The 26,688-nt window shown below is 58.6% G+C and overlaps 1 protein-coding gene across 2 annotated transcripts in view; it reads left to right on the top strand.

Annotated features, from left to right (window-relative positions):
• The first annotated feature begins 18,568 nt into the window (after positions 1-18,568).
• The window catches only part of TBL1X (transducin beta like 1 X-linked), a 118,697-nt gene continuing 110,577 nt past the window's right edge, over positions 18,569-26,688 (top strand). For both annotated transcript variants that reach the window (XM_079766084.1, XM_079766085.1), the window contains exon 1: positions 18,569-18,690. The gene's annotated coding sequence lies outside the window, so the exon portion shown is untranslated. The remainder of the gene's footprint in view (positions 18,691-26,688) is intronic.

Raw genomic sequence — 26,688 nt, forward strand, 5'->3', positions numbered from 1 at the left:
CTCATCAGATGACTGCAGCAGGGGTGGGAGGGGGTGGTTGGGCACCTGCCCCAGGACCTTTGCACGGTCTGTGGGCTCCACTGCCCATGCACCACAGCTGCCTTCCTGCCCAAACGCATCGCCCTCCCCCACAGGTGTCCCCTGGGGTTCCCACCCACCAGCCACCTGAGCTCGGTTCCTCTCTCAGGCTCCGCTCTAGGGAACCTAAGTGCAGGCGACTGCGTATGTTGGAGCCCAGGTGTAGGCGCAGCCATTCATATTTTAAAACCACAGCCGTGCGGCCCAGCCGGTGTGGCTCAGTGATTGAGCATCGGCCTATGAACCAGGGGGTCACGGTTGGATTCTCTCTCACCATGGGTGTTTCTGTCTCTCACTCCCTCTCCCTTCCTCTCTGAAATCAATAAAAATATATTAAACAAAACCATACAAAAAAACCAACAAAAAACAGACAGTTGTCACCCTTGGCCTGGAGGGTGCGGCTTTGACCAGCACAGAGAAACCCGATTTGATCTCATTAAAGTCTCATTATTTTCCCCCCTATCTGCTTCACACATGTCGCGTGAGGACGGCAAATCAATTGCTCTACAAGTCGGAAATCTGGCCCTCCAGGAAATAATATCCTTGAGGGGGAAATAGCCCCAGAGAACAGAACGGCGTGGGGAGCGCCTCCCGGTCTCAGCAGCGTGACTAACTGGGCCGCGTTCTCAGCAGAAACGATTCAGTGTGGATCGGGGCGGGGGCGGGGAGAGGCGAACCTGGCTTCTCAGCCCCTGACCCCTGCGTCCGCATCCTGGTCCCCAGTCGACCCTCGTATCCATGACAACTTCCGCCTTTCAGAGGATAAATGCTTTTTGGAAACCCCCTCTCCCTGCGATCCTTTGCCGTAACTGTCGCTGGAGGAATCATGGTGTTCGCTCCCTCCCCCTCACCCAACCCCCGGCTGGAAAAGGTCGTTACCCGAGTGCAAGCGAAATCGGAGTGGCTGGGTTACTGGCTGTGAGCACCCGAAGTTCCTGTAGGTGCACAGGTGGGAATGAGTCTCTTAGGGTCCCTCACAGTCTCAGGTGAATTTCTTTAAACGTAATGTGCTTATAGTATATTATAATGGATGGGGAAGACAGTATTCCATATCCTATACACTGAGTGGCCAGATGATGATGATCTCTGAACGCATAATAATCTGGCCACTCAGTGTGTATATATGTAGATTAGAGGCCCGGTGCATGAATCCGTGCATGGGTGGGGTCCGGCCAGCCTGGCCAGGGGGAGGGGACGTGGGCGGTTGGCCGGCCTGCCTGCTGGTCGAACTCCTGGTCGAGGGGACCATTTGCATATGAGCCTTTTATTCTATAGGACAGACACGGAGTGGCCAGATGATTATGCGTTCAGAGATCATCATCATCTGGCCACTCGGTGTATAATAAAAACGTAGTATGCAAATTGTCCCCTCCACCGGGAGTTCGACCAGGGGGCGGGGCCGGCCGGGGGAAGGGAGGGAGGCCCGGGCCAGCAGCCGTTAGGGACCCTACCAGTGCAGGAATTTGGTGCGCTGGGCCTCTAGTACTAGATAAACGACAAAAACAAACCAACTAGACTTACAAAGAGACTTCAAAAACCTGCTTGTCGCCCTAACCGGTGTGGCTCAGTGGATAGAGCGCCGGCCTGCGGATGGAAGGGTCCCGGGTTCGATTCCGGTCAAGGGCATGGACCTGGGTTGCGGGCACATCCCCAGTGGGGGGGCGTGGAGGAGGCAGCTGATCGATATTTCTCATCGATGTTTCTAACTCTCTCTCCCTTCCTCTCTGTAAAAAAAATCAATAAAATATATTTTTAAAAATAAAAATAAAAAGATCAATGAGCCCTGGCCGGTGTGGCTCAGTGGATAGAGCGTCAGCCAGCGTGCTCCGATTCTCCGATTCTCCGATTCGTTTCGTTTATTTCCTTGGGCACCATCCCTTCTTCGGCGAGTGCCTCCCGGGGTAGGATGTAATTGTGCAAGACAAGGTGAGCTTGCAAAGGAGGGAGAGGGAGAGAGAAGGGGGTGGGGGGAGGAGAGAGAGAGGGAGGGAGAGAGAGAGAGAGAGAGAGAGAGAGAGGAGCTATAAATAGGAGATCTTCATTTTAGTCATTTAAAAACTGGCTCTGAAAGAATCTGGCTTTTTGCGAGTGCTCACATCTCTGCAGAAGACTTCCCCCCCTCCCCCTGCAGCCCCCGCCCCCGCCCCCAGCTGTGCAAACAGGGCAAACGCTCTCTGTTGTGAAATCCAAGCTGTGGGGACGCTTTCTCTGAAATTGGAGCTGGTCGCGGGGAGGAGGAGGAGGGGGCGATGCCATCGGGGCGAGAAAGAGCCGCCTCGGAGAAGGAAACAGCAGAGAGGTAGAGGCTCCTGTGAGGCCTCCTGATGCCCAGGTGTGTCTGTGGGGATCCCCGCGGATTCCCGGTGAGCTCGGCACGCACAGGTTTTATTTCTAACACGCGTGGTCCCAGGCCTGCCTCCCATCCTCCTCCCATCCTCCTCCGGGACCTACATAGCCGGGCACAGGCCACAGGACAGCAAGGGGGCACCTGCTGGCCTGGGTCCCCACAGAGGGGCCGGGGCCATGCATGGGGGTGGGGGGGGGCGCCCAAAGGGACTCACCGAGGGCACCACCGACCCCCGGGGTGGCCGTGGGTTTGCAAGAGCAGGGGTGGCTTCTGAAACTCGCTCCCTCACGTTGTAGGAGGAAAACCGGACACGAAAGACCCACGTGCTGGTGGAGGGTTATTCCCGACGAGGAAGCTCGCCTGAATAGGAATCTCTGTGTCCTGTTTTTAAAAATATATATTTTATTGAATTTTTTTTTTTACAGAGAGGAAGGGAGAGGGACAGAGAGTTAGAAACATCGATGATGAGAGAGAAACATCCATCAGCTGCCTCCTGCACACCCGCTACTGGGGATGAACCCACAACCAAGGTACATGCCCTTGACCGGAATCGAACCCGGGACCCTTCAGTCTGCTGGCCGACGTTCTATCCACTGAGCCACACCGGCTAGGGCTGTGTACTTTTTAAAAATATATATATTTTTATTGATTTCAGAGAGGAAGGGAGAGGGGGAGAGAGAGAAACATCTATGATGAGAGAGAATCATGGACCGGCTGCCTCCTGCACGCCCCCTACTGGGGATGGAGCCCGCAACCTGGGCCTGTGCCCTTGGCCAGGAATCGAACCCGGGACCCTTCAGTCCGCAGGCCGACGCTCTATCCACTGAGCCACACTAGCTAGGGCTCCCTCGTTATTTGTGTGTGTGTGTGTGTGTGTGTGTGTGTGTGAAGATGAAATTCACATCCCATAAAATTAGCCACTTTAACACGTGCAACTCAGCGGCATTGAGCACGCTCACAGCATTTCCCCGCCTTCCTCTCTGTCTGGGTGGGAAACATCGCCATCATCCCTGAGGGGAATCAGGACGCTGGACACAGTCAGGCCTCCTCCCATCCCCGCCTCGCTCCAGCCCCAGGCAACCGCCACTCAGCTTTCCATCGCTAACGATTTACTCTTCTGGACATTCCCTGTGAATGGAGTCATGGGACCCGTGATCTTCTGTCTCTGGCTTCTTTCACTCAGCGCTTTCCCCCCCCCCCCGCCCCCGCCAAGGTCCAGCCACAGTGTAGCAGGGGTCTGTAATTCATTCCATGTATCTATACACTAGAGGCCCGGTGCATGAAATTCGTGCACAGGTCGGGGTGTCCCTCAGCCCAGCCTGCACCCTCTCCAATCTGGGACATCCCTCTCACATTCCAGGACTGCTGGCTCCCAACTGCTCACCTGCCTGCCTGCCTGATTGCTCCTAACTGCTTCTGCCTGCCAGCCTGATCACCCCCTAACCACTCCCCTGCCAGCCTGATCGATGCCTAACTGCTCCCTTGCTAGCCTGTTTGCCCCTAACTGCCCTCCCCTGCCAGCCTGGTCGCCCCTAACTGCCCTCCCCTGCTGGCCTGGTCACCCCTAACTGCCCTCCCCTGCCAGCCTGGTCGCCCTTAACTGTCCTCCCCTGCAGGCCTGGTCACCCCTAACTGCCCTCCCCTGCCAGCCTGGTCGCTCTTAACTGTCCTCCCCTGCAGGCCTGGTCACCCCTAACTGCCCTCCCCTGCCAGCCCAGTCGCCCCTAACTGCCCTCCCCTGCCAGCCTGGTCGCCCCTAACTGCTCTCCCCTGCAGGCCTGATCACCCCCAACTGCCCTCCCCTGCTGGCCTGATTGCCCACAACTGCCCTCCCCTGCAGGCCATCTTGTGGCATCCATCTTTGACCACATGGGGGCGGCCATCTTGTGTGTTGGAGTGATGGTCAATTTGCATATTACTCTTTTATTAGATAGGATATAAAAACCTAAGCGACCATTTGACCCTGGGACCATGTGACCATTCCACCATTCGACCATTCAACCAGTAGCTATGACACACACTGACCACCAGGGGGCAGACGCTCAAGGCACAGGCATGGAAATGTGGGACAGACTGATGAATCTCAGAGGGGAGAGGGGAGGGGGAGGGCAGGAAGAGATTAACCGAAGACCTTATATGCAGACTAGAGGCCCGGTGCATGGATTCATGCACCGGTGGGGTCCCTCGGCCTGGCCTGCACCCTCTCTCAATCCAGGACCCCTCAGGGGATGTCGGAGAGCTGGTTTCAGCCGATTCCCGCAGGCCAGGCCGAGGGACCCCATCGGTGCATGAATACATGCATCGGGCCTCTAGTATATATATAAAAGCCTAAGCGACCGGTACCAACAGTCTCCACGCACTGACCACCAGGGGGCAGACGCTCAACGCAGGAGCTGCCCCCTGGTGGTCAGTGCGCTCCCACAGCTGACCTCCCGCGGCCGGCCAACCTCCCGCGGGCCCTCTCCCCAGCCGGTCGGCCCCGATCAGACCCGATCGCCATCCAGGCCGGGGGACCCCTCCCGGGCACTCCCGTCCTATATATAATAAAGAGCGAATATGCTAATTAGACCGGATGGCGGAATGACCTGCTGGAACGACCTTCGGGAATGGCTTTCCGGAACAACCAGTGGGCGGGGCCTCGAGGCCGCCGGGCTGGGGGGGGGGGGCCAAGCCCCTTGCACGGATTTAGTCCACCAGGCCTCTAGCCTTAAAATAAAAGCAGTTCTAGCCGGTTTGGCTCAGTGGATAGAGCGCCGGCCTGCGGACTGAAGGGTCCCAGGTTCGATTCCGGTCAAGGGCATGTACCTTGGTTGCGGGCACATCCCCAGTAGGGGGTGTGCAAGAGGCAGCTCATCGATGTTTCTCTCTCATCAATGTTTCTAACTCTCTGTCCCTCTCCCTTCCTCTCTGTAAAAAATCAATAAAATATATTTAAAATAAAAGCAGTTCTAAGTGAAGAATCAATATTTTAAGCACTCGCTGGGCAGCTCAGCGATGTATTGAGCACCTACTGTGTGCACGGCCCCGTACCGTCCTTACTCACAAAGGGGACCCTGGCTTGCCCTCTCCCCCCGGTCCTCGGGGTCAGAGGCGGGGACCCGGGCACAGCCAGTAGAAGGCGCATGCTCAGCGATCGCTTGTGCCCAGCCGGTGTGGCTCAGTGGCTGAGTGTTGACCTGTGACCCAGGAGGGCACATGCCCAGGTTGTGAGCTCGACCCCCAGTAGAGGGCGTGCAGGAGGCAGCCGATGTATGTATTTCTCTCGTTGATGCTGCTCTCTCTCTCTCTCTCCCTCCCTCTCCCGTTTTCTCTGAAATCAATAGCTTACCTAATAATAGACAAACATGTAAACTGACCGTACGTCCGCGACGCCCACAGCCCATCAGAGTGAGTATGCACATTAACCCAACCAAGATGGCGGGTTCATTTGCATATGCAGGTGCATAGTGGCGGGACGCCTCCTATGGTTTGTAGGGTGTGCACTTAGGAAAGGCCGGTGGGGGTCCCCCCGGGAACGGACTGGAACCTGGGAAACTCCTTTGTTTTCAGGGACGCCTCAGCCCTGCTCTGAAGGCCTTTCACCTGATGGCACGGGGCCCACCAGGCCCCCGGGCTGACCTCCCTGGCTGAAGGTCAACTGATTAAGGACCTCAATCACATCGTCTACAGAACACCTCCTCAGCGCGTGCCCCTGACCATCATCGAACCCGGGACCCTTCGGACGCTCTCTCCACCGAGGCAAACCAGCTAGGACTGGAAGCGACTTTGTTTGGAAATAGGGTCTTTGAAGATGGAAGGGCGTTAAGAGGACGTCCCCCTGGATTATGGGGGGGGGGGCCAAGTCCTGCGACGGGGTGTCCTTATAAGAGAAGGGAGAGCCCTGGCCAGTGTGGCTCAGTGGATAGAGCGTCGGCCTGCGGACCGAAGGGTCCCGGGTTTGATCCCGGTCCAGGGCACATGCCCGGGTTGTGGGTTCGGTCACCAGTTGCGGGGGGGGGGGGGGCGGCGTGCAGGAGGCAGCTGATGGGTGATGCTCTCTCCTCATGGATGTTTCTCTCTCTCTTCCTCTCCCTTCCTCTCTGAAATCAATAAAGAAATATGTATTTTAAAAAAGAGAGAGAGAGAAAGGAGAGGGAGATTTGGACACACACACACACACACACACACACACGGACGTCACGTGAAGGTGGACGGGGGGGGGGGGGCAGACGGGGGCTCGTTTATCCGTGCTTCTGTTGACGTCACCTGTCTGCACGTCACCCGGGCTTTGACAAGGGGGCGGGGCCGGCAGGGTGAGTTTCTCTCGGGCGTGCACGTGGGAGGGATCCCTGTATGGTTTGGGGGAAATCGTAACCGTTGCCGGTCACGTGCACTTTGAGGAAAGGTGGGTGGCTTTTCCCACGTCTTTGGGGACCTTGCTGGGTGGGCGGGCTCTGAAATTGTTCCCTGAGTGAGAAGAATTATCTCCTGCCGCAGAGTTTGGGATCCGAGGAGCTGGATGTGAGTTTGCCTGTGCCTCCCTTTTATTTTATTTTTTAAATATTTCTTATTTTGAAATATATTTTATTGATTTTTTACAGAGAGGAAGGGAGAGGGAGAGACAGCTAGAAACATCGATGAGAGAGAATCATGGACCGGCTGCCTCCTGCACGCCCCCCACGGGGATGTGCCCGCAACCAAGGTACATGCCCTTGACCGGAATCGAACCCGGGACCCTTCAGTCCGCAGCCCGAAGCTCTATCCACTGAGCCACACCGGTTAGGGCTTTAAATGTATTTTTATTGCTTTCAGAGAGGAAGGGAGAGGGAGGGAGAGAGAGAGAAACATCAATGATGAGAGAGAATCATGGATCGGGTGCCTCTTGCACGCCCCCTACTGGGGATCAAGTCAGCTACTTGGAATCGAACCCGGGACCCTTCAGTCTGCAGGCCGACACTCTATCCACTGAGCCACACCGGCTAGGGCTCAGAATTCTTGAAACATTTGACTATTTAACATCGCCCGGGCCTGGTGTGACCCTCTGTATTATTTTATACTAGAGGCCCGGTGCATGAAATTCGTGCCAGGGGCTTGGCCCTCACAGCCCCGGCTTCGTCCAGAAGGTCATCCGGACAGTCGTTCCGCTATTCGGCCGGCTGGTCTAATTAGCATATTACGCTTTTATTATTAATGATGATATTGTTATGCATCACTTTATGCACTGAAGAACAATCTCCACTAAATTGGCAAAGAAATGGCTACAAAATTAGTCCCTCAAATTTTTAACCTTTTTTTCTTTTAATAAGCAGGGCTTTCCTTTTTATTTTTTAAATATGTTTTTATTGATTTCAGGGAGGGAGGGAGAGGGAGAGAGAGAAACATCCCTGAGGAGAGAGAATCATGGACCGGCTGCCTCCTGCACGCCCCCTACTGGGGATGGAGCCTGCAACCCGGGCCTGTGCCCTTGACCGGGAATCGAACCCTGACCTCCTGGTTCCTAGGTCGATGGTCAACCCCTGAGCCACGCCGGCCGGGCCTCCTCTGAAGTTTGGAGATAAAAGTCCTTGCCCTCCGGTGTGGCTGGGAGGATCAAGTTCAATCCTGGGCACGAACAGCCCCCACCCCGAAGGCAAGGTGCGGGCCGTGTTCACATGATGTGAACGGCATGTCACCTTCCAAGTGGAAAAACATGGCAGCGACCCCCGTGCCTGCGCCCGGGTCTGCTCGGGCCGCCATGACACGGCACGCAGACCGGCCGGTTAAACCACAGATGTGTTTGCTCACCACCGGAGGCTGCGTGTCGGAGCCCACGGCGTGGGCGGGCCGTTTTCTCCCGAGTCCTGGGCAAGCCTTCGCCGGCACGCAGCCTTCTCCGTCCCGTGTCCTCGCACGGCGTCCCTCTGGGTCAGTCCGTGTCCTAATCGCTTCCTGTGGAGTTTTACAGGCCAATTTGGTACACACGGAGTGGCCAGATGATGATGGTCTCTGAACGCATAATAACCTGGCCACTCCGTGTGTGTGTGTGTGTGTGTGTGTGTGTGTGTGTGTGTGTATGTGTGTGTGTGTATTAGAGGCCCGGTGCATGAATTCGTGCATGGGTGGGGTCCGGCCAGCCTGGCCAGGGGGAGGGGACGTGGGCGGTTGGCCAGCCTGCCTGCTGGTCGAACTCCTGGTCGAGGGGACCATTTGCATATTCGCCTTTTATTCTACAGGATAGACATGGAGTGGCCAGATTATTACGCGTTCAGAGATCATCATCATCTGGCCACTCAGTGTGTACATATATATATTAGAGGCCCGGTGCATGAATTTGTGCATGGGTGGGGTCCGGCCAGCCTGGCCAGGGGGAGGGGACATGGGCGGTGGGCCGGCCTGCCTGCTGGTCGAAATCCTGGTCAAGAGGACAATTTACATATTAGCCTTTTATTCTATAGGACAGACACGGAGCGGCCAGATGATTGTGCGTTCAGAGATCATCGTCATCTGGCCACTCGGTGTACAGTACAGAGAGGTTCCCTCCTCCCTTCCACCCTCCCGACACACACACATGATTAGCATCTCTGGCCTGACCAGAGCGACTCAGTGGTTGAGGGTTGACCCATGAACCAGGAGGTCACGGTTCAATTCCCAGTCAGAGCACATACATGGGTTGTGAGCTCAATCCCCAGTAGGGGGCATGCAGGAGGCAGCCGATCCGTGGTTCTCTCTCATCATTGATGTTTCTATCTCTCTCCCTTTCCCTTCCTTTCTGAAATCAATAAAAATACATTACAAAAAAAACAGTTAACATCTTTGCTAAGTGCGATACATTTGTTACAGTTAATAAACGGAGACCCCATGTGTCCAGGTTGCGGGTTCGATCCCCAGGGCATTTACAGGAGTCAACCAATCTACACTAATAAAAGAGAAAGATGCAAATTGACCGTACCTTCCCGACGCCCACCAGCCAATCAGGAGTGAGTATGCAAATCAACCCAACAAAGATGGCAGGTTAATTTGCATACACAGGCGCTGAGCAGCGTGGGCAGGACGTTTGCCTTGTCACCATGGCGACGACGCAGGCGTTCCACAGCGCCCCAGCCGCTCTGGGCCTCTGGGCAGCGTGGGAAGGCGGAAAGCGGGCCGGAGCGAAGGCGGTGCCCCCAGCCAGGGGAAGGAAGGCCCATTCCTGCAGGAATCTTCGTGCATCGGGCCTCTAGCGAGTGTATAAATAAGTGGAACAACACATCAATGTTTCTCTCTCACTCTCTCTCTCTCTCTCTCAAATCAATAAAAAAAATAAGCAAACCGTTATGGGGTAGCCTTCTCCGCCTGGCCTCTCTCACGCAGGCGTGTGCGGGTCCTCAGGTCCGTCCATGGTCCCATCGCTCATTTCTTCTTCGTGAGAACCAGTCGGCTGCCCGGATGGACCGCACCGAGTTCGTGCCCTGCCCTCCTGCGGGACCCGCTGGTGGCTTCGGAGTGCGGGCCACCGCGGGGAACGCGGCGAGAAGCGTTCCTGTGCGGGCTTTCGCGTGGACGTACGTTTTCGGGTCCGGACCCAGGAAACACGGCTGCCGGCTTGTACGACGACGCTGTTCCGTTTTGCAAGGCAAGGCCCAACTGTTTTCCAAAGCGGCCAGCCCGTCTCAGCACCTGGCGTTGTCATAAAAAAAAAAAAAAAAAGATCTTGTTTGGCCATGTGAATAGACGTGTAGGGGTTTTTCCTAGTGGTATATGAGGTTCGGCATCTTTTTTAAAAAATATATTTTATTGATTTTTTACAGAGAGGAAGGGAGAGGGATAGAGAGTTAGAAACATCGATGGGAGAGACACATCCATCAGCTGCCTCCTGCACGCCCCCCACTGGGGATGTGCCCACAACCCAGGTCCATGCCCTTGACCGGGAATCGAACTCGGGACCCTTCAGTCCACAGGCCGATGCTCTATCCACTGAGCCAAACTGGTTAGGGCTTTAAATGTATTTTTATTGCTTTCAGAGAGGAAGGGAGAGGGAGGGAGAGAGAGAGAAACATCAATGATGAGAGAGAATCATGGATCAGCTGCCTCTTGCACGCCCACTATTGGGGCTCAAGCCCGCTACTCAGAATCGAACCCGGGACCCTTCAGTCTGCAGGCCGACACTCTATCCACTGAGCAACACCGGCCAGGGCTCAGAATTCTTGAAACATTTGACTATTTAACATCGCCCGGGCCTGGTGTGACCCTCTGTATTATTTTATACTAGAGGCCCGGTGCATGAAATTCGTGCCAGGGGCTTGGCCCTCACAGCCCCGGCTTCGTCCGGAAGGTCATCCGGACAGTCGTTCCGCTATTCGGCCGGCTGGTCTAATTAGCATATTACGCTTTTATTGTTACAGATATTTTTATGCATCATTTTATGCACTGAAGAACAATCTCCACTGAATTGGCAAAGAAATGGCTACAAAATTCTTCCCTCAAATTTTTAACCTTTTTTTTTAATAAGTAGGGCTTTCCTTTTCATTTTTTAAATATGTTTTTATTGATTTTAGGGAGGGAGGGAGAGGGTGAGATAGAAACATCCATGACGAGAGGGAATCATGGACCGGCTGCCTCCTGCACGCCCCCTAATGGGGTTCGAGCCCGCAACCCGGGCATGTGCCCTGACCGGGAATCGAACCCTGACCTCCTGGTTCCTAGGTCGACGCTCAACCCCTGAGCCACGCCGGCCGGGCCTCCTCTGAATTTTGGAGATAAAAGTCCTTGCCCTCCGGTGTGGCCGGGAGGATCCAGTTCAATCCTGGGCACAAACAGCCCCCACCCCGAAGGCACGGAGCGGGCCGTGTTCACATGATGTGAACGGCATGTCACCTTCCAAGTGGAAAATCATGGCAGCGACCCCCGTGCCTGCGCCCGGGTCTGCTCGGGCCGCCATGACACGGCACGCAGACCGGCCGGTTAAACCACAGATGTGTTTGCTCACCACCGGAGGCTGCGTGTCGGAGCCCACGGCGTGGGCGGGCCGTTTTCTCCCGAGTCCTGGGCAAGCCTTCGCCGGCACGCAGCCTTCTCCGTCCCGTGTCCTCGCACGGCGTCCCTCTGGGTCAGTCCGTGTCCTAATCGCTTCCTGTGGAGTTTTACAGGCCAATTTGGTATACACGGAGTGGCCAGATGATGATGGTCTCTGAACGCATAATAACCTGGCCACTCCGTGTGTGTGTATGTGTGTGTGTGTGTGTGTGTGTGTGTGTGTGTGTATTAGAGGCCCGGTGCGTGAATTCGTGCATGGGTGGGGTCCGGCCAGCCTGGCCAGGGGGAGGGGACATGGGCGGTTGGCCGGCCTGCCTGCTGGTCGAACTCCTGGTCGAGGGGACCATTTGCATATTAGCCTTTTATTCTATAGGATAGACACGGAGTGGCCAGATTATTATGCGTTCAGAGATCATCATCATCTGGCCACTGAGTGTATATATATATATATATATATATTAGAGGCCCGGTGCGTGAATTCGTGCATGGGTGGGGTCCGGCCAGCCTGGCCAGGGGGAGGGGACATGGGCGGTTGGCCGGCCTGCCTGCTGGTCGAACTCCCGGTCGAGGGGACCATTTGCATATTAGCCTTTTATTCTATAGGACGGACACAGAGTGGCCAGATTATTATGCGTTCAGAGATCATCATCATCTGGACACTCAGTGTACAGTACAGAGAGGTTCCCTCCTCCCTTCCCCCCTCCCGACACACACACATGATTAGCATCTCTGGCCTGACCAGAGCGACTCAGTGGTTGAGGGTTGACCCATGAACCAGGAGGTCACAGTTCGATTCCCGGTCAGGGCACATACCCAGGTTGCGGGCTCGATCCCCAGTGTGGGGGCGTGCAGGAGGCAGCCGATCCGTGGTTCTCTCTCATCACTGATGTTTCTATCTCTCTCCCTTTCCCTTCCTCTCTGAAATCAATAAAAATACATTACAAAAAAACAGTTAACATCTTTGCTAAGTGCGATACATTTGTTACAGTTAATAAACGGAGACCCCATGTGTCCAGGTTGCGGGTTCGATCCCCAGGGCATTTACAGGAGTCAACCAATCCACACTAATAAAAGAGAAAGATGCAAATTGACCGTACCTTCCCGGCGCCCACCAGCCAATCAGGAGTGAGTATGCAAATCAACCCAACAAAGATGGCAGGTTAATTTGCATACACAGGCGCTGAGCAGCGTGGGCAGGACGCTTGCCTTGTCACCATGGCGACGACACGGGCGTTCCACAGCGCCCCAGCCGCTCTGGGCCTCTGGGCAGCGTGGGAAGGCGGAAAGCGGGCCGGAGCGAAGGCGGTGCCCCCCGCCAGGGGAAGGAAGGCCCATTCTTGCAGGAATCTTCGTGCATCGGGCCTCTAGCGAGTGTATAAATAAGTGGAACAACACATCAATGTTTCTCTCTCACTCTCTCTCTCTCTCAAATCAATAAAAAAATAAGCAAACCGTTATGGGGTAGCCTTCTCCGCCTGGCCTCTCTCACGCAGGCGTGTGCGGGTCCTCAGGTCCGTCCATGGTCCCATCGCTCATTTCTTCTTCGTGAGAACCAGTCGGCTGCCGGGATGGACCGCACCGAGTTCGTGCCCTGCCCTCCTGCGGGACCCGCTGGTGGCTTCGGAGTGCTGGCCACCGCGGGGAACGCGGCGAGAAGCGTTCCTGTGCGGGCTTTCGCGTGGACGTACGTTTTCGGGTCCGGACCCAGGAAACACGGCTGCCGGCTTGTACGACGACGCTGTTCCGTTTTGCAAGGCAAGGCCCAAATGTTTTCCAAAGCGGCCAGCCCGTCTCAGCACCTGGCGTTGTCATAAAAAAAAAAAAAAAAAGGATCTGTTTGGCCATGTGAATAGCCGTGTAGGGGTTTTTCCTAGTGGTATATGAGGTTCGGCATCTTTTTAAAAAAATATATTTTATTGATTTTTCACAGAGAGGAAGGGAGAGGGATAGAGAGTCAGAAACATCGGTGAGAGAGAAACATCGATCAGCTGCCTCCTGCACGCCCCCCACTGGGGATGTGCCCGCAACCAAGGTACATGCCCTTGACCGGAATCGAACCCGGGACCCCTCAGTCCGCAGGCCGACGCTCTATCCACTGAGCCACACCGGTTAGGGCTTTTTTTGTTTTGTCTTTTCATTCTCTTAACGGTGTCTTTTGCAGAGCAGACGTTTTTAATTTTAGTGAAGTTCAACATCTCAAAAAAAATTTTTTTTCCCATGGGTCATGCTTTTGGTGTTGCATTTATAACGTCATTGCTAAACGCAAGGTCATCTATGTTTCCTCCTAGGTTATCTTCTAGAAGTTTTATACTTTTGCTTGGTACATTTTTTTTTAAAAAAAAGATTAAAACATTTTTTTATTTACTGATTTGAGAGAGAGAAAGAGAGATAAGGAGGAGGAAGGGGAGGAGGGGGAGGGGAAGGGGGAGGAGGGAGGGGAGGGGGAAGGGAGTGAGAAAAACAGTGATTTCCTGTTCCACGTCTTCATGCATTTGTTGGCTGCTGTCTTGCACGTGCCTGCCACCTTGGTCTATGGGGACCGCGCTCCAACCCACTGAGCTACCTGGCCAGGGCTGCTTTTGTTAATTCCATTTTGTTAATTTCTGTGCAAAGTGTACGTATGATCTGTGGCTAGATTTTTTTTTTTAAAAAATGTAATGCTGATGGCATTGCTTGCAAGCAGGTTCTGATAGTCCGGCAACGTCAGCCATCAGAAGTCATTGTTGCAAAAACAGAGAAACAATGTAGCGAAGTCATTGTTGCAAACAGGGAAACAATGTAGGGAAGTGATTGTTGCAAACAGGGAAACAATGTAGCGAAGTCATTGTTGCAAACAGGGAGACAATGTAGCGAAGTCATTGTTGCAAACAGAGAAACAATGTGGCGAAGTCATTGTTGTAAACAGGGAAACAATGTAGCGAAGTCATTGTTGCAAACAGGGAAACAATGTAGCGAGGTCATTGTTGCAAACAGGGAGACAATGTGGCGAAGTCATTGTTGCAAACAGAGGAACAATGTAGCGAAGTAACTGTTGCAAACAGGGAAACAATGTAGTGAAGTCATTGTTGCAAACAGGGAAACAATGTAGCGAAGTCATTGTTGCAAACAGAGGAACAATGTAGCGAAGTCATTGTTGCAAACAGGGAAACAATGTAGCGAAGTCATTGTTGCAAACAGGGAAACAATGTAGCGGAGTCATTGTTGCAAACAGAGGGACAATGTAGCGAGTGCTGGTGGCGATCAATGCTGGTCACGGGCTTGCATCAGCCTGCACTTGTGTCTGCTCACAGGGCCCCTCCCTCCTCCTCCTCCTCCTTCCCCTCTTCCTCTTTCCTCCCACCTCAGGGGCCTGCAGGCTGGAAAAGACACAATGAAACAGGCTCCTTTGCCACCTACCACCCCCCACCTCGCTTTTCAGGAAGAGGAATAGCCGGGATGTTCTGATACACATGTGTGTGGGGGGGGGCGGTACTTACCCCGCCTCAGGTCTGGCTGAGTTCCCTGGGGGCCCAGGCTCCCCTGAGTCTGTGATAAAAACACAGCACCTGTTGGGGAGCAGACACACGCGGTTGGAAAGTCTGAAGGAGGGCACGCTGAACACAGGGAAGTGTGTGGACGCCCGCCTGCCCTGGTGATCGGCGGCTTAGGGGCGATGTAGGGGAGTGTTGAAGGTGGCGCCCCTAATTGTTCCTTGAGCTTCCCCAGCCAGCCTGTGCAGGGCAGACCCCCGGGGGTTGACTGGAATCCGTACCCCTAATCCCCGGGTGCCCTTGCCTAGAGGGGAATGGAAGCACAGGTGTCCCCCCAATATTACCACCCCGCTGATTGCATCGAGAGGTAAAAATTCCAATGCAGGCCTACGGAGCAGGCGATCTAAAGCCGGGGGGCCCCTTAGCCCTCTCCGCACAGTCCACCTGTGTCTGAGCAAGCTGTTCATCCGGGGTTCAGGGGCTGCAAACACCCCTAGTCGGCAAGCGGGATGATTGGGGACATTACGGAAGAGCAGCCGTATACCTTGGCGTGAGGATTTCCCAGGCTTTATTGATTGATTTTTTTAATAATATATTTTCTATTGATTTCAGAGAGGAAGGGAGAGGGTGAGAGAGAGAGAGAGAGACATCCATGATGAGAGAGAATCTTGGATCGGCTGCCTCCTGCACGCCCCACACTGGGGATGGAGCCCGCAACCCGGGCATGTGCCCTTGGCCGGAATCGAACCGGGGACCCTTCAGTCCAAAGGCTGACGCTCTACCCATTAAGCCAAACTGGCCAGGGCTATTTATTGATTTTTTAAAATATATTTTCTATTGATTTCAGCGAGGAAGGGAGAGAGAGAGAGAGAGAGAGAGAGAGAGAGAGAGAGAGAGAAGGAGAGAACCATGGATCGGCTGCCTCCTGCACGCCCCACACTAACCCGGGCCTGTGCCCTTGACCAGAATCGAACCCAGGACCCTTCAGACTGCAGGCCGAGGCTCTGTCCACTGAGCCACACCGGCCAGGGCCCACTTTCCCACACTTTCAATGATTGGCATCTGCCAAGTGATCACAGCATACAGCACACAAGGAGACCTTTAACCCGCGATCAGTTTGGAATTTCCAAGCAGCTAATGCCAAGCAAGCCAGGCTGGCCAGCCAAGAGGGCCCGGTTTTGTTGTTGTTACTGTTTTTATTTTTTTTAAACATATTTTTTATGGATTTCAGAGAGGGAGAGGGAGAGAGAGCTGGAAACATTCACGATGAGAGAGAATCATGGATCGGCTGCCTCCTGCACACCCCGTACTGGGGATTGAGCATGAAACCAGGCATGTGCCCTGACGGGGGTCGAACCCAGGACCCTTCAGTCCGCAGGCTGACGCTCTATCCGCTGGGCCACACCGGATATGGCGGGCCAGTTTCATTTTGTGTGTGTGTGTGTTTATTTTTTTTTTGCTGCGCGGCTACTCGAGAGTGTGCGGTAGCCGAGGGCCGGGCCTGCCGCCCTGCGCTTAAAGCGGTACCGCTGTCAACTCGTTATTTACTTTCCAGGCCTGGGTGACCCGGCAGGGCGAAGGGAGGCGCGGCCCGCAGCCGCGATGTGACCCGCCAGGCGGAAAAAACGCCGCGCGGCCTCCCGCGGGCGGTGGGGGCGGGGGAGCACGTGCAAAGCGGGGCCGGGTTGCATCATGAGCTCGCTCGCCCGCTCTCTCGGGGCTGCCGTTGCACCCTAGGTTTCTCGGGGTGCCCGTCGCCGCTCGGCACCCGCAGGGCAGGCTCCCGGGGAAGACCCCGCCACGTCCTTTTTTGGGGGGGCCCCGGTAGATAATAAGGCCCCAGGGGTTCTGCTGATTCACAAGTGCGGAGACGGTGTAAGTGGGGGTTCTCGCGGGTGAGCTCTGTGAGGGCGGCTGTGCACCCCCGATGGCGGGGTGCAGCCGGGCCTGGCAGGGTCACCCGCAGGCCCGCCTGTCGGATGGAGGACCAGCCCCTTGGAAACACGCCTGGGGCCCCCCCTCTTCCCCCTCCCCCGCCCGCAGGACAACAAACGGCCCAGTGTCCCAGCAAAGAGCAAGTGAGGTGACGGGCTGCAGCGCCGAGTGCCCTGGGCGCGGGGCTCCTCAGACACCAAAGTGGGGGTGCAGCTTGTAGAGAATATTCCGCAAAGCAGACCCCGGGGGCGCAGGGGGTGGGCGCGGGGCCGCGTCGGTGTCAGGGACTGGAGGGGGGGGCGGGGGCACCCGGGGCTTGGGTGTCCACGGCTGGGCCCCGTGAACCATGGCAACAGGAAACACGCTGGAAGAATGCCCGCCGCCTGCAGCCTGGGGGTGGGGGTGGGGTGGGGGGCAGGGAGACGGGGTTCCCTCCCCCATCCCCGGCGCCCCCACACCCCAGCTGCTGGCCTCCACCCCGGTGTGTCTGACAGGCCTCTTTCTCCCCCCAAGCACTGCTGGCTCTGCCCAGGAGGTGGTTTGTAAGGTCGAGGCCCCCACCCCCACTTTGGGGGAGGGGAGAGTATTGGGGTGTCCTCCAAGCCGCCGGTTTTGAGGGCGGTGCCCCTTGGGGGCAGGTTGCAGGGGTTCTGTGAGGGCAGCCGGGCGGCCTCTCCTTGGAGGTGGGGGCGGGGAACACTCCAGGTCTGGCCCGGGTTCCCCTCTCCTGTGGACACCTTGGGGTGCGGGGTTGGCCCGGGCCTCCCCTCTCCCCCCCCAGCCTCCCCCATCCCCCCGGCAGCGGGGTAAAGGCTGCCTTTGGGACGGGGTTGGGGAAGGACAGTGTCCACTCCAACCTCCCTGAAGGCCACGGGGAGGGACAGGGTTCAGAGCGAGTAGGGGATGTCCGGTCCCCTCACCCCGCCTAGAAGGTGGGGGACCAGGGGGAGCCCGGGGTGAGGGCTGTGCAGGGGCGCAGGGTCCCTGCGGTGGAGAGGGGTGCATGGGGGCGCGGGTCCTCCCCAGAGGCCCCGGGGTGAGGGCTGTGCAGGGGCGCAGGGTCCCTGCGGTGGAGAGGGGTGCATGGGGGCGCGGGTCCTCCCCAGAGGCCTTGGGGTGAGGGCTGTGCAGGGGCGCAGGGTCCCTGCGGTGGAGAGGGGTGCATGGGGGCGCGGGTCCTCCCCAGAGGCCTTGGGGTGAGGGCTGTGCAGGGGTGCAGGTCCCTGCGGTGGAGAGGGGTGCATGGGGGCGCGGGTCCTCCCCAGAGGCCTTGGGGTGTGGGCTGTGCAGGGGCGCAGGGTCCCTGCGGTGGAGAGGGGGCTGCATGGGGGCGCGGGTCCTCCCCAGAGGCCTTGGGGAGGGGCTGCGCCGGGCGCGGGCTCCGCGTCCCGTCCTCGAGGGGGAAGGGCCGGCCGGGGGTCCCTCTCCCCCGCGGGGGAGGGGCTGCTCGGGGCGCGGGGGCCCCTCCCGGGCGTGGGGCCTGGGGGCGGGGCGGGGCGGCCCCTCGGGCAGTCCTCCCGGCCGGGGTCGGCGCTCTGGCGGCGGCCGCTCCCCCCGGAGGTCACTGCCCGCGCCGGTCCCGCCCGCGGCCCCGCCCTCCGCCCTCCGCCCGCCGCCGCCGCTCCCGCCCGGCCCCCGCCCCTCGGCGCTCCGGAGCCTGGAGCCGCCCGCGCCCCCGCCCGCCGCCGCCGCAGCGCCCGCGCCGCCGTTCGCCGCCGAAACTTTCCTGCGCCCGCGCCCCTCGGACTCGGCGGCGGGCGGGGCGGGCGGCCCGGGGGGCGCGCGGCTGCTGCGGGGCCGGCCCTGCTCGGCCGCGGCTCGGCCCGGCGCGGGGCCCGCGGAGGGAGGCCGGGCGCGGCGGCGCCCCCGAGTTGCCCAGCCCGCGGCGAGGTGAGTGCGCGGGCCCGGCCGGCGGGGGGGCGCGGGGCGGGGGGCGCCAACTTCTGGGGCGCGCGGGGGGTCTGGCCGGCGGCTCGGGGCGCCCGGGAGGGCCGGCCCCCCGCGGTCCCCGGGGCTCGGGCCGGGGTGCGGCGCGCTCCCCGCGGGCTGAACAATGCCCGGCGGGGCCGCTCCCCAAAGTGCCGGCGCGTGGTGCGCGCGCGGAGCCGGGGGCGCGGGGGGCGCCTTTGTTCGGGGAGGGGGAGGCGGCCGGCAAGTTCGGGGAGACGCTGGACCGGCCCCCCGCAACCCCCCGGCGCCTTTTGTCCGCCGCCCCCGGGGCTGGGGGGCGGGTCTGCGGCGCCGCGGGCTCCCCCGTGGGGGAGGGGCGCCCCATTCATCCGCGGGCGCGGGCCGGCCCGCCCGGGACCCGGTGGCCGGCGGAGTGAGTGCCCTGCCCGGCGAGGCCCCGCGCTGCCCCGCGGCCCGGGAAACTGTCACGGAAGTCGGGAGCCCCCCGGCCGAGCGAGGGGCCCGGGCCGAGGGGTGACATGGGGGGGGCGGGGCGCCCCTGTTCCGGCGCGGCCTGCGAGGCTGCGGACCTGTTGCTCGCGGGCTGGGGGAGGGGTGACCCCAGATCCGGAACCCGGGCCCTGCTCCCCGGGGGACTGTCTCCTCGGGTGGGGGGCTGGGGGGGCTGAGCTCCGACGGGGGCTGTGCGTCCTCGGGGTCGGTCCGGGCCGCGGGGTACGTGACAACTCGGGGTGCCGGAGGCCCGCCCGCGCCGGGATGGGGCCTGGGCTTCACGTGCGTCGCCGGCCTGTGCGCAGTCAGTCGGGCGCGGCCCGGCCCGCTCCCCGCACGGCCGCGCGCCCTCCCCGCCGGGTGCACGGGGGATCCCGCCGAGCGGGAGTCGGGGTGCGTTCCCCCCCCGCCCCCGGTGGGCGTGGAGGGGCGAACCCCCAAAGACACAAAAAGGCAGCCCCCGGCGCCTCCGCTCGGCGTGGTCACGTGGGGCCCGACCCGACTTGGGGCTGGTTGGCTCCCGCGACGCGCCGCCCGGTCCCGGCGGGGAGGGGGGCGCACGGGGTGGGCCGGACGGGGAGGGCGCGCCGGGCTGAGGGACCCCGGCCCCGGGGCTTCGGGGTCCGGACGGCGGTGATGAGGGTGAAAAGTTTACAGTTAGTTTTTTCCTGGAAAAGACGCGATTTGGGGGGGAAAAGAGAGAGAGGATGTTGGTGTGGACCCGTGAAGTCCTGGAGACGGTGCGTTCTTCTCAGGGCGCGCACGTGCGCGCTGGGCGGCCGGTTCGGTGGGGTTTGGGCACGTTTGGTGGGGACCCCGGCGGGAGGGGTCGTTCGGGGATAAACGTTGGAGCTCGTCCTGGACCTTCTCACGAACACGGCCCCTCGGGGGAGTGGGTTCCAGGTGTCCAGTCCGCGCGCCCTTGGGGAGGAGGGGTGCAGGTGGGTGTTTTACTGGGCGGGGTGCATTTTGCCTTCGTAAGGTGGGCGCAGTGATTTCCGCTCTGTCGGTGGTTTTTCAAGAAGAAATAATAATAGCCCAGCCCAGGAACCAGGAGGTCACCTGTTCGATTTCGGGTTCGATTCCCAGTCAGGGCGCATGCCCAGGTTGCAGGCTGGATCCCCAGTGCGGGGCGCGCAGAAGGCAGCCGATCCATGATTCCCTCTCATCATGGATGTTTCTATCTCTCTCCCTCTCCCTTCCTCTCTGAAATCAATAAAGAAATATATATATGTATATATATATATATATATATATATATATATATATAAAAGAAGAAATAATAGCCCGGCCCGTGTGGCTCAGTGGTTGAGCATCAACCTATGAGCCTGAAGGTTATGGTTCGATGCCCAGGTGGGGGTGGGGGGGCCTGCAGGAGGCAGCCCATCCATGATTCTCTCTCCTCATGGATGTTTCTCTCCCTTCCTCTCTGATATCAATAATAAATATATATATATATACACATATACACATATACACACACACACACACACATATATATATATATATATATATATATATATATATATATATATATATTTAAAGTAGGCTACATCCAATAAGTTAAAATTTCACCACCAAAGACATTTTAAAAATAGTTCCAACCAGGAAGCGAGACTCCAGTCACTCTGTAAACATTTCTTTTTTTTTTTTTTTAAGTTGGAAAGATAAACTTTTTTCCGTAACGGTCCTCAGTGGAAGGAAGCCGCTGGAGGGTGGCTGTGAGTGCCCCCTCGGGGCCTCCCCTCCTCGGCTGTCGGCTCCTGGCCACCCGCTCCGTGGGGCTGGCCCACACGGGACCGCACCGGCCACACGGGCCCGGGGAGACCGACCCACCAGGACCTCAGTGAAAGCTGGCTGTGGGCAGGGACCAACGAAGTCGTCACGGTTACAAGAGACAGGAGGGTCCGGTCTGAGAAAGGGGTTCAGATCCCCCGGGGGACCAAGCCGGGGACCAAGGAATCCACTCTCCGGCACCTTCCTTTTTTTTTTTTTTTTAATAATTTTTTTTTTATTGATTTCAGAGAGGAAGGACGAGGGAGACAGAGAAACATCCATGAGGGGAGAGAATCATGGACCGGCTGCCTCCTGCACGCCCCCCACTGGGGATCGAGCCCGCAACCCGGGCGTGTGCCCTTGACCGGGAATCGAACCCGGGACCTCCTTGGTTCCTAGGTCGACGCTCACCACTGAGCCACACCGGCCGGCCGGGCTCTGGCAGCCGATGAGCAGCTCTGACCCGCCGTCCATGCTCGCCCCCGCCATCAAATATTTATGGGGAACCTGCTTGATTGGAGAGTGCGGCCGGGAGCCGGAAGCCGTGGGAACGCCGAGCGGGAGCCAGTCGGGAGGTTGAGACGGGACCGACCCATTGGGTCCTGTTCCCTTGGTGTTGGTTTGCTCCCGGTGGATGGGGACGGAGGTGGAGCTGGGAGGCATTCGCAGAAGAGGAAGGTGGAGGAGCTGGGTGTGTGTGGGGGTCGTGTTTTCAACGCTGAGCTCTGGAATTTTCCGGATCACCACGGGTTCTCCACTGGGGGCCGGGCCGTTGGGAATGCCCGAGGGAGCCACCCCTGGGTGTCCCGTCGACGCACCCGGCCCCGTTTTGGGCAAGGTCGGGGGTCGGGGGAGGGGTGAGTCCCGAGAAAAACAAATCGAGGACTGGCGTTGTTGAGGCCCCGGTGTGTTTTGGGGTGCGGTGTGTTTTGGGGTGCGGGCAGAGCTGGGGATGCTCCCAGTAGGGGGGGGCACAGGAATGGACCTGGGAGACCCATGAGGACGCCGGCCACGCGGGCCGCTCGGTGCCGAGACTCAACACCGGCTTCTCAGAGTCCGAGACGTGACGACGGCGAACGCCTGTCTCTCGCCCGCCGCCTCTGGCTTGCTGGTGTTACTTCTGCTCCGTTCCTGGCATCTCCGGTATTTATTAGGGAGCAGAGCCCCCCAGCAAAAGCGGTCTCCTGTTTCGGGGAGCCTCCTTGTCCCCGGCGCCAGGGCGGTTAACCTGGATTTGGGGGTCACCCCGCTGCAGCTCAGAGGCTCGGGAGGGAGCCTGCGATTGAGTGAAGTGTGGTTTACAGGACTCAGCGCCGTGCCAGTCTCTGTCCCTCCCTACGCCGGGTGACTCGGCCCCCGTTTGGGACGGCCGGCCGCCCGCCGACATGCGTTCTCCTGTCTGTGCCCTTTCCAAGCACCAGCGGGAGGAGGGTGCTGGTCCTGCTTCGAGGCAGGGCTCTCCAGGGCCAGCCTGTGGCCCCATGTCCTGGCGCCCCCCCCCCCCCCGGGGGAGTGCCCGTGTGCCCTGGGCTGGGCCTCCTGGCTCCTGGTGGGCAGGGGCCGGTGATGGCCTGGTTTGCAGCCAGCATGCCAGGCTGCTGACTGAGTCTTGGGGCAAATTGGTTTTGTCACTGAGAGCAAGAGAGACATAGGCAAGTGGATTTCTCAGGCGCGTGGTGAAAGGAGACGGGGTTATTCTGGTGCCTGCAGCCCAGCACGCTTAGCTTACGATCGCCCTCCGCCCTGCAGGCAGGGATTCGGTGTGGAAATGTGTCTCTGTTCCTTAGGGTGGTGGGTCTCCAGCCATTCCTTTCTTTTCTATTTTTCCCCTCCGTGAAGTAAAATTTCGAGATTGGCATCCGTGTATACACACACACACACACACACACACACACACACACACGCACACACGTTCTCTCTGTTTTCCAGAATTAGTGTGTAACACATTATGGATTTCAGCACACGCGTAGATTGGTGTAATCGGAGATGCAGTAACAGCCCGGACCCGTGCATGCTCTCCCTCTGTGGCTCCTGGATGGTCACCCTGACCCGGGACCCGGGACCCGGGACCCGGGACCCTGCCCCTCGGCTCTGCTGTCCTGTCCCTGGTCCTGTTCGGACGCAGGCAGAAAGTCCCCGTGGCGAGTCCTCCACGCCTCCAGCCCCCCCCCCCCCCCCCCCCCCGTGACACAGCCCCTTCCCACGTGGGCCACGCATGGAGCTCTCCCCGGCGCGATTGTGCGCTGTGGGTGCCCCGGAAAGCGAGAAGCAGCTAAACGGGTCACTGGTCCTGCAAATATTCGTAAGAAGCCGGAGGGGAAACCATCGGCCGTCTCGCCGGGGCTGCCAGAGGTCTGCGGTCTCCTCGGCCAGGGCCTCTGTCTCGCGGCCAGGGGGGTGTGTGTTGGTGCCCTGACGGAGAACGTTCCGGAACCTTGAAGACGTTTAACGTGTAAACTAGGTCAGCAGGTTCGCGCCGCGGCCGGGCGGAGACTTGATCCGCACGGAGGCTGGGAAATCGAGTTGTGTTTGCATTCGCTGTTTGCGGACGGAAAGCGGATTCCCACGTCCGTCCGGGCCTGCATTTCCCGTGGGGCCGTAATTTCCGCGTTCTGCGACCTGACGAGGAACGGCGTGTTTTCTGCAAGGAGGAGTCCTCGGCTTGGCGGTCACAGGCTGCTGGGTGATCTTGAACCTGGGCGTGTCCTCAACGGTGGGGACCGGGCCCGGCGCCGGCCGCGGCTTCTCCCACCTCCCACGGGCGCGGCGTTTAGTTGGGGAAAAGGCTGCTGCTTACATGTCGGTTGAAGAGGTTGGTGGGGCCCGGCCGGCGTGGCTCAGGGGTTGAGCGTCGACCTAAGAACCAGGAGGTCCCGGGTTCGATTCCTGGTCAGGGCACAGGCCCGGGTTGCAGGCTCGATCCCCAGTGTGGGGCGTGCGGGAGGCGGCCGATCCATGATGCTCTCTCATCGTGGATGTTTCTCTCCCTCTCTCTCTCCCTTCCTCTCTGAAATCAATAAAACATTTTTTAAAAGAGTATGGAGGGTTTTTTAAAAAAATCCTCGCCTGAGGATATTTTCCCGTTGATTTTTTTACAGAGAGTGGACGGGAGGGAAGGAGGGAGGAGGAAAGAGCGAGAGCGAGAGCGAGAGAGAGAGAGACAGAGACAGAGACAGAGACAGACAGACAGACACATGGATTGGTTGCTTCCCGCACACACCCCGACCGACCGGGTGGGGTATCGAACCGGCAACCCGGGTCCGTGTCCCTGCTGGGGCATCGAACCCGTGACCCTCTGTGTGCGGGGACCCACTCTCTCACCACGGACTCCCCGGCCAGGGCGATGATGGTGGTTTTGTGTTCACTAAAAGTATAGGTAGCCCTGGCCGGCGTGGCTCAGTGGATAGAGCGTCGGCTTGCGGGTTGAAGGGTCCCGGGTTCGATTCCCGGTCAAGGGCACATGCCCGGGTTGCGGGCTCGATCCCCAGTAGGGGGAGTGCAGGAGGCAGCTGGTCGATGATTCGCTCTCCCCATGGATGTTTCTCTCTCTCTCTCTCTCCCCCTCTTCCTTCCTCTCTGAAATCAATAAAAGTATATTTTAAAAAATTAAAGAAATAAAAGGGTAGGTAAAGTGAGCTTTTTACGTTCCGTGAGTTGACTGTCGTGTTCCCGGTGATTGCAATAAGCAACGTCTCGCTTCATTTTACTGAGAAACGAGCCGGCCAGCCAGAGGCGGTCCCCGGAGACACGTGGCCGCTGGTGCCCGTGAGCAGTTCTCGGGGTGTCGGCGTGTGCTGGCTGGCTTTGCTCAGACCCGTGGGAGAGCCTGTGCCGGTCTCCGCCGCGTCCAGGCGTCTGGGGTGTAAACTCCAAAAAGCCGGGCCCAAGCAGCGAGGTGCGCGCAGCCCAGAGGGTGACGAGAAGGAGAAGTCGGGGTCTCGCTGCGCACGGCCTGGCGACCCGGTGAGAACCAGGGCGGAGCTGGGGGAGGGGAGCTGCCTGGGAAGTCCCGGGTGGGGGGGGACCTCTGGGGGCCCGGCCTCAGACCAGGGTGGGGACCCCTGTCCTGCCCCACAGAACCCCCACCTTAAACAGGAGCCTGCTCGGGGTGGTCAAACGGGTGTTTGTTTATCTTAAAACACATGTTTGTTGATTTCAGAGAGGAAGGGAGAGGGAGAGAGAAACATCTATAATAATAATAATAAAAGCGTAATATGCTCATTAGACCGGACCGCTGAACGACCTTCCGGACGTCATTCCGGATGTCCTTCCTGACGAAGCCGCGGCGGTGGGGGCCGAGGCAGTTAGGGGCGATCAGGCAGGCAGGCAGGCAGAGGTAGTTAGGGGCAATCAGGCAGGCAGGCAGAGTTGGTTAGGGGTGATCAGACAGGCAGGCGGAGTGGTTAGGGGTGATCAGACTGGCAGGCAGAGTAGTTAGGGGCGATCAGACAGGCAGGCAGAGGTGGTTAGGGGCGATCAGGCAGGCAGGCAGAGTGGTTAGGTGCGATCAGACAGGCAGGTAGAGTGGTTAGGGGCGATCAGGCAGAGGCTGTTAGGGATGATTGGGCAGGCAGGCGAGTGGTTAGGGGCAATCAGGCAGGCAGGCGGAGTGGTTAGGGGCGATCAGGCAGGCAGGCAGAGTGGTTAGGGGTGATCAGACAGGCAGGCAGAGTGGTTAGGGGTGATCAGACAGGCAGGCAGAGTGGTTAGGGGTGATCAGACTGGCAGGCAGAGTGGTTAGGTGCGATCAGACAGGCAGGTAGAGTGGTTAGGGGCGATCAGGCAGAGGCTGTTAGGGATGATTGGGCAGGCAGGCGAGTGGTTAGGGGCGATCAGGCAGGCAGGCAGTGTGGTTAGGGGTGATCAGGCAGGCAGGCAGAGTGGTTAGGGGTGATCAGGCAGGCAGGCAGAGTGGTTAGAGGAGATCAGGCAGGCAGGGGAGAGCAGTTAGGGGCGATCAGGCAGGCAGGGGAGTGGTTAGGGGCGATCAGACAGGCAGGCAGAATGATTAGGGGAGATCAGGCAGGCAGGCGAGCAGTTAGGAGCCAGTGGTCCTGGAGTATGAGAGGGTGCAGGTCGGTCTGAGGGGACACCACCCCTCTCCCCCTGAGCATGAATTTCGTGCCCTGGGCCTCTTGTCCATGATGAGAGAGAATCACAGATCGACTGCCTCCTGCACGTCCCCCCACTGGGGATGGAGCCCGCAGCCCGGGCATGTGCTCTTGACCGGGATCAAACCGTGACCTCCTGGTTCCTAGGTCGACGCTCAACCGCTGAGCCACGCCGGCCGGGCATTTTGGGCAAACATTTGATGAGCTCACCCCTGATGCCTGACCACATGCTTTTGGGGGCCTCATACGGCCGGGGGGAGGGGCGGGCAGGACAGAAATGCCCGGTCTCGGGTTTTACTTCCCAGACGGGCCTCGGAGCAGGTTTCCGGTCCTGCCGGGTGCGTGGCGGGTTTATCGGGGTGCAGGAGGAGACGGTTACAACGCCCCCTTAGCTTTTATCTGATGCTTGTGAGCTGTGTTTGTGATCTGTGGAACGTTCGTGTCCTACTAGCTGAGTGCCATGTGGAGCTAATAAACGGATGGCGTGAATTGGGGATGCCGAGAATTGGAGATCACGGATCAGGTGCCCACGGGAGGGAGGCGGGGCGATGTTCAAGTCCCCGGGTGTACGTGGGACACGTGTATTTATTTATTCCCC

Source organism: Cnephaeus nilssonii, assembly GCF_951640355.1.
Source record: "Cnephaeus nilssonii genome assembly, chromosome: Y".
Lineage (NCBI taxonomy): Eukaryota > Metazoa > Chordata > Mammalia > Chiroptera > Vespertilionidae > Cnephaeus > Cnephaeus nilssonii.